Raw genomic sequence first — 13,224 nt, forward strand, 5'->3', positions numbered from 1 at the left:
AACAAGGTTTGGATGTTATGCTCCAGCATTAAGGAACTCCCTTCTTCTGGCTTCTTCTTTCTTCACATAACCTTGCCTGTGTATTTCCTCCACCTGTAGCTCCAGCCCCAGCCCCAGATCCTCTTTGCCTCTTCCCCTGCTGTGGAAGTGTAGGAATCTCATTGTGTTGGGGAAGCAGAAGCAGAATGGACTTGAGCTTGGGTGATGTTGGCTCCATCCTGCAGCTGAACTTCAAGGCCAGGGTCACTAGATCCCAAATCTTCAGCAGCTGAAGCACGTCACCTCCAACATTGCCACAGAACCAAATTCCCCGACTTTGGAGAGAGGGGAGGACAGGTTTTTACCTCTGCATTAGTCTGCTCAGGATACTATAACAAAATTGCACAGACTGGGTGGCTTAAACGACAGAAATTTCTTTCCCAACAGTTCTGGAGGCTGGAAAGTTCAAGATCAAGGTCCTGCAGGGTCTAAGTTCCAATGAGGGATCTCTCCCTGGCTTGCAGAGAGCTACCTTCTTGCTGCAGTTCACATATAGCTCTTCTTTGAGCACATGCAGAGAGAGAGAGCAAGTTCTCTCTCTCTTTCTCTTCTTATAAAGTCTCTATCAGATTAAGATCCCATGCTTATAACCTCATTTAACTTTAATTACCCCTTAAAGGCCCTATCTCCAAATACAGTCACATCAAGGGCTAGGGCTTCAATGTCTGAATTTTGAAAGATATGCTTGTCATAGCAACCTCCAAGCAAGCCTTGGTTTTACAGTTGAAGGAAAATACATGGTCCTTTTCCTTTTCTTCCATCACTTCTCTCCGCACCTCTCCTCACCCCACTCCTACAAACCCTTCTGTGCAACTGCAACTCCTTGCTTGGAAGCTGCACGTGGTCAAAATAACAAATCGATATGATCGAATCGAAGTCAAATTATTGCAGGTATTACTAGAGAAGGAAAGAATAAAGCACAGCTTCGGACAGCTGAACAGAAAGAGATACCATGAGGTCAAAAAGGGTACAAAAAGGATAGGCTAGGGATTTTTTTTTTTTTTTTTTTTTTTCAGACGGGGTGTCACTCTTGTTACCCAGGCTGGAGTGCAATGGTGCGATCTCGGCTCACCGCAACCTCCGCCTCCTGGGTTCAGGCAATTCTCCTGCCTCAACCTTCTCAGTAGCTGGGATTACAGGCACGCGCCACCATGCCCAGCTAATGGTTTTTTTTTTTTTGTATTTTTAGTAGAGACGGGGTTTCACCATGTTGATCAGGATGGTCTCGATCTCCTGACCTCGTGATCCACCCGCCTCGGCCTCCCAAAGTGCTGGGATTACAGGCTTGAGCCACCGCGCCCGGCCTTAGGCTAGGGATTTTTAAGACAACTTTCTTGTACTTTATGCTGAGTGCAGCACCCACCTGTTTTCCATCTAGCTGTGCATAAGCACGTAGCCTGGTTTTGGGCATTATGCAGTAGTAATTTAACCTCAGATGCACCCAGACAGAAACCTCTTCAGAAAGAAATTCCTGTTTGTTTTGCCCACACTAAGGTACTCAAATCCTTCATACTAGGCAGGGAGCATCTGGTCCTCACAGACAGAGAGAGAAGAGCATCGCCCAAGTGTGCTCTGCAAAACTGTAATTCCTGCATGAGAAAGATTTATACAGTACAGGAAAGACAGATAGCCTATAGTGATTGTATTTTGGTCATTCATAACAATGTAAGCGGAGCAAAGCCACTGCGAATTTATAACATGAGGAGAATTATAGAATTTTAGTCAACTCAATGTTTTCAAACTGATTTGACCACAGTCATCCTTTTGTTATCATTGTGATAAACATTATTCATGATCACCAAGCTCCAGTTCTCTTCCTAGGCTCACAGGAAGAGCACAGTTGCCAGGCATCTTGTAGTAGGAAGCGGCCCGTGACTGGTTCTGCCCAATGGGGCTGTGAGCAGAAGTGACATGAGAACAGGTGTGAGTTGTCTATGGGCTGTACCTCCCTTTCCTTAGTGAGTGGAAGCTGTGAAGATAGAACACTGACACAGTCGAGCCACAGGAAGAAAGCAGCCTGGATCACTGAGTCACCCCATGGAGGACAAGCACCCTGGAGACTGTCTGCAGCAAACTTTGCATGAGTGGAAAGTAAGCTCTGTGTGTTAAGCCCCTGAGATTCTGAGGTTGTTCATTACCGCAGCATAAGCCTAGACTATTCTTACCCAGTAACACCTAATAATGCCATTACATGGAACCCACTTCGATAATGGCTAATGAAAAACAATGACAAGAGGGGTTCTTTACGTACAACAGCTGTCTGCCTACTTTTTCTATAAAGGGCCAGATAGTGAATACTTTTTAGGTCTTATGAGCCATACGGTCTCATTGCAAATAATGTACTTTGCAGTTGTAGTGTGAAAGCCACCAAGCAAATAAATGGATGTAACTGAGTTCCAATAAAACTTTAATTACAAAGGCAGAAGTTAGACCTGTGGGCAAACAGGCTTTTGTTTGCTGATCCTTAATGTGAAAGACAGGAGACTGCACACACATTTACTAGAAGTAGGTACGACTTACCCTCTATTTAAATAGGAAAAATTAAAATGATTTACCAGGGATTCTGGTACCAGTTTCCAGTTTCTTCTTAATGAAGAATTTTCCATGGATAATCTTATTTTGGTGCAGCCATAGGAAAATGTCAGGGCCCCATCTCGATCTTTTATTCTATGTTCTGTTCAACTTCTATAATTCTACCTTGGTTTGTCTATTTCTTCATTGAGAATTCTTAGTAATCAAAGGTACCTTTTTTGTCTTTGACTTGGCCAAATACAGGATTATTAAAATATACGTACACATAACTGTAGAAGAGTTTGTCCCTCTTGAGTGTGTTTCAGAAATGCTGACTGCCTGATTTCTTGTTCATGAAAATATGTAACACCGCAGCTCCTTTCTCTGGAACCTGAGTGCTCCAGCCTGCATTTCATGCCTTCAGCATCTAACTGAATCCATGCTTTCCTCCCATGCCCCTGGGGGAGGGGAGTGCATTTTATACTCACTGATAGTGGAAGACTCCCTTTCTGTTTGAACTTGCAATAAAATCAGCTTCTTCCTTTGCATAAAACAATGTCATCTAGACACTTCCTGCGAAAGATAATCTTTCGGCTGGCAGCAGCTGACGACCATTTTTATTCAATCGCTTTATGACTGGTATATTGTGACCCACACTTGCATACAGCTTAGAGGAAGACATGGCTATCCCTGTGAGCTGCTGTTCATGGGCTGGAGTGGGCAGAGATTTCATGGGATGGAGATGCATGCATGGAGATGCAGCTGAGAGGAATGGAGACAGGATCTGAAGAATAAAGGAAACAAGTCAGGGATCCTGTGGGAAGGAGTGCTAAGAGAGGAAAACATGTCACTAGAAAGGTCAGCTGGATGGGGAAATAAATATCAAGGCTGATAGTTAAAAAGGTTCAATTATGAAAGGCTGTTTGGTACTAAACTGAAACATTTGAAATTCTTCTAATCTAGGCAAAGGGAAGCAATGGAAGACTGAGCAAGAACGTGAAGGCATAAACATGAAATGTTAGAACGTTTAATATGGGAGTGGTGTTCAGGCTGGTTGGGAAGAGAGAGAGACCAGATACAAAGAGATCAACTAGAAGGATGTTTGGACTTCTAAGGAAAAGAGAAAGAGTCACTTTCATATGTATTTGTAGGAAGTGTACCACTACAACATGTTCGTATATAAACCTGAGAGCAATTCTTGAGTTCATCATGGAAAACAATTACATATATATAGGGTTATGGTCATTTCTCAGCAGTCTCAACTTAGGCTCTTATTTATTTATTTTACTTCCTTTCACTCACAGACAATTTGTTTGCTTTTTCTCAGTTCCACAGTTCCCCTAAAAGCTTCAATAGTATCATCATAAGGATTACAAGAAGTGTAGACACTTTACCAAGCAGAGACCGAAAAGGATGAAGTAAGAGAGGTGGATGTTGTCTTTACCCCACCTTACCAGGACCAGGGCTGGCTGGCACATTGCAGGGTTGAGGACTATACTCCTCTGACATGCTGAGGGATAAAAGCACCCTTTCAACAGACTTGCTTTTTACCCCACCCTCCTCTGGGTTTCTACATATACACCTTTTCCAGTTGTGCAGAACAGGCTCCTGTTTTCCGGAGCTTGCTCTTCCTTTAATTCAACACAAATGGGCTATATTTTCCTTGGAAGTCAACCCCAATATTTAATTGGGACTAGGAAAGAATCATTCTTTTTTTTTTTTAGACAGAGTTGGTGCGATCTCGGCTCACTGCAACCTCCGCCTCCTGGGTTCAAGCGATTCTTCTGCCTTAGCCTCCCGAGTAGCTGAGATTACAGATACCTGCCACCATGCCCAGCTAACTTTTTGTATTTTTAGTAAAGATGGGGTTTCACCATGTTGGCCAGGCTGGTCTTGATCTCCTGACCTCAGGTGATCTGCTTGCCTTAGCTTCCCAAAGTGCTGGGATTACAGGCATAAGCCACCGTGCCTGGTCCAAGAATAATTCTTTAATGACTCCCTCTTAGTAACTAACTGTTAATCTAAAACAAATGCACACATATGAAACATAATTTTTGAAGCTTCTAGAAAGATATGAATAATGAAAAATGACATCAACGCTGTCCAGTGGAAATACAATGCAAGCTGCACCCAAAATTTAAAATGTTCTAGTAACCATATTTTTACAAATAAAAAGAAATAGGTAAAATTAATTTTAATAACATATTAAATAGAATGCAAAATATAAAAAATGTCATTGTGTTTTGATTATGAAAATATTTTACAATATTGTTTTCATAGGAAGTCTTCAAAACCCAATGCGTGTTTCATAGCTACTGCACACCTCAATCTGGATCGGTCATATTTCATGTCTGCCATGGAGATTTGTTGCATAGATTATTTCATTACCCAGGGATTATGCCTAGTATCCTTTAGTTATTTGATATGGTTTGGCTGTGTCCCCACCCAAACCTCAACTTGAATTGTATCTCCCAGAATTCTCACATGCTATAAAAATCCATGATATTCCAGAAGTGGTCAGACCTGGGCTCTGCAGTAGTGCCACTAGACACTTGACCTGGACAATGCTGCTGTTCATACAACCTGACATTATATTTGCTTTTTTTAAATTTAGCAGCACTAACACTTTATTAGCCCTCAATGAGCTCATCATCAAAACAACCCATAAAACTATAACCCCTTTTATATTTGTACAAGGTATGCAGTGTTTTACATTTACCCTTGCTAAATTCATTTTAATGTCTTTTTTTCCAATGCCTAGAATCAGTGCTCAGTAACATTTTTGTGACACGGATCAATAGTGTTATAAAAGAATATAATCTGATAACTTGACGTGTTAGAACTAGGCCTGGTTAGAGCCTTTCTATGTTTAGGGGAGGAAAAAGTTATTTTAAAAAAAAGGGACATAGAGGCTGGGCACAGTGGCTCACACCTGTAATCCCAGCACTTTGGGAGGCTGAGGCAGGTGGATCACTTGAGGCCAGGAGTTCGAGACCAGCCTGGCCAATATGGTGAAACACCCTCTCTACTAAAAATACAAAAAAAAAAAAAAAAAAAAAAAAAAAAAAAAAAAAAAAAAAAAAAATTAGCCAGGCATGATGTGCGCACCTGTAATCCTAGCTACTCAGGAGTCTGAGGCAGGAGAATCACTTGAACCTGGAAGGCGGAGTTTGCAGTGAGCTGAGGTTGTATCATAGCACTCCAGCCTGGGTGACAGAGCGAGATTCTGTCTCAAACAACAACAACAAAATATATATAAAGTCTGAAAAATATTTTGAACAGCAAGAGAAAGAACAAGAAACAACACACAATGGTAGTCATTTGCTTGGTTCACCAATATTTCTGTTTCTGCTCCCTTCAGACACCTTAATGGGATCACACAATACTGCACCCTTGAAATTAAAATTAGTTTGGGGTATGTGACTCACTTAAAACAATGAAATGGGATGAGTGGCTCAGGTCACTTTTGAGTGACGACTCTAAGAGGCAGTGCATGGTTTGCCAGAGCCTCTCTTTGCCTCTGCCACAGGTACAGGCATAGGGATTGCTCTTCCCACATAAGTTACAGACAAGGAGAAAAGATGCAGGGCTCCCGTTTGACTGTGGTAGGCGGAAGAAGCAAGCCTTGCTTGTTGTAAGCCACTAAGATTTGGGAGTCGTTTGTTACTGCAGAAACAATAATTATAATTTGTTAAAATCGTCTAGTCTGATTAACATAGCAATAAGAAGACTCAGTGAAATAATACAAGTTTGGGAATAATTTATTAAGAAAACAAAATCCAATCCTGAGACTGTTATATGTCCTCAGTATAAAAATATCAGAGTCCATTAAAAAAAAAAAAGAAGAACTTCCAGCTAAAAGCTCTTACCTCTCAATAGATCTGGCAGATATAATGTCAAGGTAGAGAAGCTGGCTAATGTAACAGAAGCAGTACAGTTCCTCCTTCCTCCTACCCCTTTTCCACCTTAAACTCCAGTGCCAGCACTTCCCCTTTATGCCCAAATGCCCATATTATCTTGTTAGGGGATGTCTGACCTTGGTTTTATAATTACTTTATTGTGCATCATTATTTTTCACTGTATATCATTACCTTCTCACTATAATCAACAGAATCATCCAGAAGATTTATCTATCAGGAGATAGGGGGGCTAATCTGGGTTCTCAGCTTCCTTTTTGGGATACTTGGTGAGTCCATCATTGTGCAACTAAACGCTAGACTTCCTTCTACCAGGTTGTATGTGTGACCATCCGTCTTCATCATCCTTCCTTTTCATGATAAAGTATGTATGCTTTTCTGGGACATTCTGGTACCCATTGTGTGTTGCTTATACTATAAGAGAAAAGTATCTGTACTCTATAGGAAAGTTTTGCTTCAAAGATAAAACAGAATCCAAAATACAAACAGGAAAAAGTTAGGTTGTTCTGAGAGCACTCATCTGCCATATGTAAGGCCAGATGATAACAGAGCAATGCATATGAAGCTGCTGAGAGGAAATGCCATGAGCCAATTTGCGCGGCCAAATTATTGTTCATGCACAAAAGTAAATAAAGACAGTCTCCGTCACACAACTTCATAAGAAAAACTTAACGTAATTCATTTGACCTGAAAGTAAACAAAGTTTAGAACCTCCAAGTGGGGAACAGCATGTAAACGGTGAATGAGTTGAACAGTGTTAATCTCGACAGTTTTTATAAATATGGTTACAAGTGGGGCCGGGCGTGGTGGCTCACACCTATAATCGCAGCACTTTGGGAGGCCAAGGCGGGTGGATCACGAGGTCAAGAGATCGAGACCATCCTGGTCAACATGGTGAAACCCCATCTCTACTAAAAATTAGCTGGGTGTGGTGGTGCGGGCCTGTAGTCCCAGCTACTCGGGAGGCTGAGGCAGGAGAATTGCTTGAACCCAGGAGGCGGATGTTGTGGTGAACTGAGATGGTGCCATTGCATTCCAGCCTGGGTAACAAGAGCAAAACTCCGTCTCAAAAAAAAAAAAAAAAAAAAAGCTGGGAGCAGTGGCTCACACCTGTAATCCCAGCACTTTGAGAGGCTGAGACGGGAGGATCATAAGGTCAAGAGATCGAGACCAGCCTGGCCAACATAGTGAAACCCTGTCTCTACTAAAAATACAAAAAAAAAATTAGCTGGGCATGGTGGTACACGCCTGTAGTCCCAACTACTCGGAAGGTTGAGGCAGGAGAAATGCTTGAACACGGGAGGCGGAGGTTGCAGTGGGCCGAGACTGCGCCACTGCACTCCAGCCTGGTGTCTGGCGACAGAGCAAGACTGTCTCAAAATATATATATATGTATGGTTACAGGTTATACAAATGCAAACGTGAAAAATTCTTCTCGAATACGACACATGGTACAAAATGTACTCTTTGCTTCTGCACCCCAGATTAGGTTAGCAAAACTTGGGAGTTGCTGGATTACAGACAAAATGACAAACTATAAACTCCTCATGGTACGCATGGGGAACTCAAGAGATACTACTTCATTCTTAACTTTTCATAATCAGAAAAGTATAAGGAATAAATTGTTGAATTTTTTTGTTTATCAATAACAAGGTTTGAAACACTGACTTGTTGCTTAACTTGAAACTTAGAAAGAGCAGAAATGGTATGTGAAGGAATTCTGATTCAAACCCAAATTCTTCTGATGTCTGAGTATTTCCCGATCTTACTGATGTCTCCATCTCTGTCTTAGAACTGATTCTCACTCCTGAATCTTCTAGCTCAAATATATAACCACAGAATCAGCCTCACTGAGTGCTTTTTACTTCATTCACTTGAGAAAATTAAGTCTCCGCCTATGTGGCCCACCTCTGCCTTCGTTTTACAGGTGCCAGCCTTCTTCATACAATTTGCATGAACACGTTGTCTATAATTCTCCAAGAATACAAGGCACACAGCACCCTGAAAAATTGCCCACTCCTCCCAGGCACTTAATCCAGAGGTGTAATAAGCAACATTCCACTCACCTGTTTCTACACCTGTTTCCTATTTCTCCCAAGTGGCTCTGATATCTAGCTCTTGATATAATGCATCCTTAAAAGAAATCCTTCCAACAGTTAACGCGTGCCCTCCATCTCCTCACACAAATAAAAGCAAAAAACAGAATAATATTAATGGCAAACAACAGCAGCCAAAAGAAACCCAGAGCAACACATTGACAGTATTTTCTACTTGTATTATAGTGTCTATTTGCCTAGACCATTATCTCTCTCAGGCCTAGTGCCTGGAGGAATGTGCTAATTTGCCAAGCTGCTTTAATATTTAGTGAGGAGCCGCAGCCGACCAATAATTTTTAATAGCTTGTCCTCTATTGATTCCAGCCCACACATTAAAGCACCTAATAAAAATTTTAGAAAGATAGGTGAAGGGACATATGGACAAGAGAAAGTTAATAGTTTTGTCCACCTCCATTTGAAGGGAACAAGAGGATTATTTCAATTCATAGGCAGAGTTTGTATAGTTAGACAATTGCTGATCTCACCATCTTTTAGCAATTTTTTTTTTTTTTTTTGAGACGGAGTTTCGCTCTTGTTACCCAGGCTGGAGTGCAATGGCGCGATCTCGGCTCACCGCAACCTCCGCCTCCTGGGTTCAGGCAATTCTCCTGCCTCAGCCTCCTGAGTAGCTGGGATTACAGGCATGCGCCACTATGCCCAGCTGATTTTTTGTAGTTTTAGTAGAGACGGGGTTTCACCATGTTGACCAGGATGGTCTCGATCTCTTGACCTCGTGATCCACCTGCCTCGGCCTCCCAAAGTGCTGGGATTACAGGCTTGAGCCACTGCGCCTGGCCTGCAATTTTTTTTTTTTTTTTTAACAAAGTTTCTCTCTATCACCCAGGCTACAGTGCAGTGGTGCAATCACAGATCACTGCAACCTTGATCTCCTGGGTTCAAGTTATCTTCCTGCCTCAGCCTTCTAAGTAGATGGGACTACAGGTGTGCGGCACCATGTCCAGATAACTTTTAAAGATTTTTTTGTAGAGATGGGGTCTTGCCATATTGCCCAGGCTGTTTTCAAATTCCTAGGCTCAAGTGATCCTCCCACTTCAGCCTCTCATACTGGGATTACAGGATGAGTCACCACACCCTGCCTTTCAGCAATATTTTAAAGATTAGCTTACAAAATACACATTCTTTCATTGATATGGTTGTGTTCTTCAGCAATCTCTGAAATCAGTAATTTCTGATGAAGTGTAGTTGGGATTGTATTACAAATTCAAAACCCCTGGGGAGTCAGCAATGAAATGTAAAAAGAAAAACAAAGTTCTCAAAAAGCAAATGACCCTACAGATGTTGACCGAGGCTACCTCTTGACCTCCTGCCCTGCAGTAACTGATGCAATAAGGGACTGCAACAGATAGAGTAAAAAATAGGGGCACCTACTGTAATTCCAGAACTGTACATTAGAAGCTCCCTGGCACCCAGGCCTGAGACTTCATGAAAGACAAGGATCATATCCCTGGATGTGACTTGTGCAGAAAGGAAAATACTATGTTAGCTAGTATGTATCATTTTAGAAGAAAAGCATTTGTTCTAGAGCAGCCTTCAGTCTTAGCAGAGAAAACAAATACCATCAAAAGATGTTTTTGGGATTTTGGATGTGGCAGCTTGCAAAAAAAATAAAAAACATGAACGTTAATTAAGTACTTCTTTAAGCCTCAAACTCTTCATGAATTCTGAAATTTAAGCCTCGAAAGTAATTCAGTCTCTCTTTACATTCTCACATTTGTTTAAGTTAGAATGAAACCTAAAAGGTGATTTCTCTTGGGTGAAATACCAGAAGGCTGAGGGAAACAGAATGATTATGGGCATTTAAACCAGAAGTGTATGGGAAAGGGGCGCTCCTCAAAGACGGATATGGGTCCTCAGTAGCTATGCTGAATGTGGTACCCCATTTGTGCTGAAAGATGTTTTTGAAGAGATCAAGAGTGGTGCAGTGAAAGGATTTTTTACATCACTGAAGCAGGCTTTAACAGGCAACCATTAAAAACCATATGTTTGGAAAAAGAGGACTCAGCTTGCTTACTCAGCAACCACACATTGATTGAATCCCTGCAGGTCAAACACAGCGCTGGGCAGCACGAGAGGCAAAGGAGAAAAAACGTAATTTATTTCCCAAATAGGATTACAAGTTAACTGTAGAAGCAAAACCTGCTCATGAAATAACATGAGGGAAAAAGCAAAGTGACATTTTAGTAGGTCACTGTACGAGGCTCTGAGGATTAAATGGAAGAAAGGTCTAGAGCCCTCTTGCCAAGAGCTTATTTATGACACAACTAGGCTGTACAATAGGAATATCTATTTTATATTCAAGTCAACTGAGGCCTTGATGATGTCACAGTAGAGCAAACGACGCTTCCTCCCCATTTGCTGGGGACTGGGGGGCTCCTGGAATGAGAGATTTTCAGTGTTAGAACTGAGACAATCCCAGGAAAACTGAGAAAAGTTGGTCACTCAGCGTGGTGAAGCAAGCATAGCTTTGGAGACAGATGGCTCTATATTTAAATCAAAGTCCTGCTGTTACTGTCCCTGAGGCAATGGACAAGAAGTGATTCTAAATTGCTCTTTGTGTCTTTTATTGCTTATCTGAAAAAATAGGTTGAATAGATAGTGTATTAAGGTACCTGGCACGTGGTGGGCACATTGTAATCACAGTCTGTGCTACATGCTAAAGCAGTACTGTAGACAGACATCTCTAAGGATTTCAGGAGAAGGGAATAGCCATTGCAGTTTGGGATGGATGGGAAAGATTCACAAGCAGGATGACATATCATCTTTTCCAAGCTGAGATACTTTTGAATGAGAGACAGGATACTCAATAACTATGCTGAGACAACAGGTATAAACTGTGCGTGTTCTGGGCCAATCAGAGAGCATGGTCAGCAAACCTTGACTTCGTCATTGAAGACTGACTGGAACTTAGATTGCAGGATCATCATGAGATGCAAAGGCCAGGTTACGCTAAGCATTTTTATAAACTGTGGTTAGAGAAGCCTGAGCAGTCCTTGTTAAAGGATTCTTAAATGCCAATTGGCAAGTTGGTTTTGTCTCTTAGACCAAGATGAATCACTAATAGTTTGAGTCAAACAGCAAAATGCAAAAAAGTCATGACATATGAAGAGTCTAAAGAACTCCTGTCTTCTACAATAGTCTTTCGTTTCCACATTTTTCCCAGTCATTTCCCCCATAACTTATGATCCTTGGAAGCCCAAACACTGTTTCCTAAATCTAATCATTTCTTTGTTTCACTTCTTAGGTTGGTGCAAAAGTAATTGCAGATTTTTGCCATTGAAAGTAATGGCAAAAACCAACCGGGCACGGCGGCTCATGCCTGTAATACAGCACTTTGGGAGGCCAAGGTTGGCTTGATTACCTGGGACAGGAGTTCAAGACCAGCGTGGCCAACATGGTAAAATCCCATCTCCACTAAAAATTCAAACATTAGCCAGATATGGTGGCGCATGCCTGTAATCCCAGCTACTCAGGAGGTTGAGGCAGGAGAATCACTTGAACCCAGGAGACAAAGTTTGCAGTGAGCACCATTGCACTCCAGCCTGGGAAACACAGTGAGAGTCCCTCTCAAAAAAGAAAAGAATGGCAAAACCCACAACCCACAATTATTTTTGCACTAACCTAATATTTTCTGTGAACTCTGTGCCTATACCTATTAACAAAACTTGTGTGCCTTTTCTTCTGTAGTTTAATTTGCAGGCCCCCAAGTACTTAGCATAAGCAAGTCGACAACATTTTTTTCTTCCCCAACATTCATTTTAACCATGAGAAAATCAAGGAAAACCCAATTTATCTGACTTCACATTTCTTGTCCTTTCAATGAAGCTCCCTCTAAATTACACTTTTTGCGGAAGTGAGAAATGGTTTCAGAGAATGGGTGCCCCTGAAGTCACAGGAGACCAAGTTTAGCAGAGGCTGGATGGGAGGAAAGGGGCGGAAAACCAGGATGTCTCTGACTCCGGCAGGATTATTCTAAAGCAATTTACCACATTGCTTTCGAATAATGTCTCCACGGAGAAAATCCCTCAGAGTCAAAAAATTGGCTGACAGGGAGATGAATGGATCTTCTCACTTAAACAACAAAAAAAATTCTCTTAATTGTGTCCTATCCCTGAGCTTTTTTGTACACACACAAATGGAAATATCATATGACACTTGATCAGCTTGATATAAAGTAATATTAAAGCAGGGACTCACAATGAAACATGTAAATTGCTATCCTGTCCTTCTATCTCCCCCTTGCCAGAAAAAAAAAAAAAAAAAATTAAACTCTCAAGGAATTGATGACTAGTGACAGTCTCTACAGAACAGTATGGGAATGAATTAAAACAGAAGCTAAAACATGCCTCAGGACATAATTGATAACATGATCAGACAGAGAAAAAATTGTAAGTGTGACATTAAATCCAAAACTTCTTACTTAGAGAAAATGCAAAGGCTTCTTTGCTCCCACAGGACCAATCTCAAGAACCATTAGTGTCTCAGGAAGCAAGAACCAGAGAGTAATTGTTGTTGTTTGTTTATTCTTGACAGTTTTAAAGGACAATTTCTCTTGGGGGAACATTTCCGTTTTCAAATTAAAAGTTTGTTCCAAACCCAAGGCCATTTCAGGAAAGCTTTTTGGCTCTTTCTTGAACTTTGGA

Source organism: Sapajus apella, unplaced genomic scaffold, assembly GCF_009761245.1.
Source record: "Sapajus apella isolate SASKATOON/1434 unplaced genomic scaffold, GSC_monkey_1.0 scaffold32, whole genome shotgun sequence".
In the NCBI taxonomy this organism is placed as follows: domain Eukaryota; kingdom Metazoa; phylum Chordata; class Mammalia; order Primates; family Cebidae; genus Sapajus; species Sapajus apella.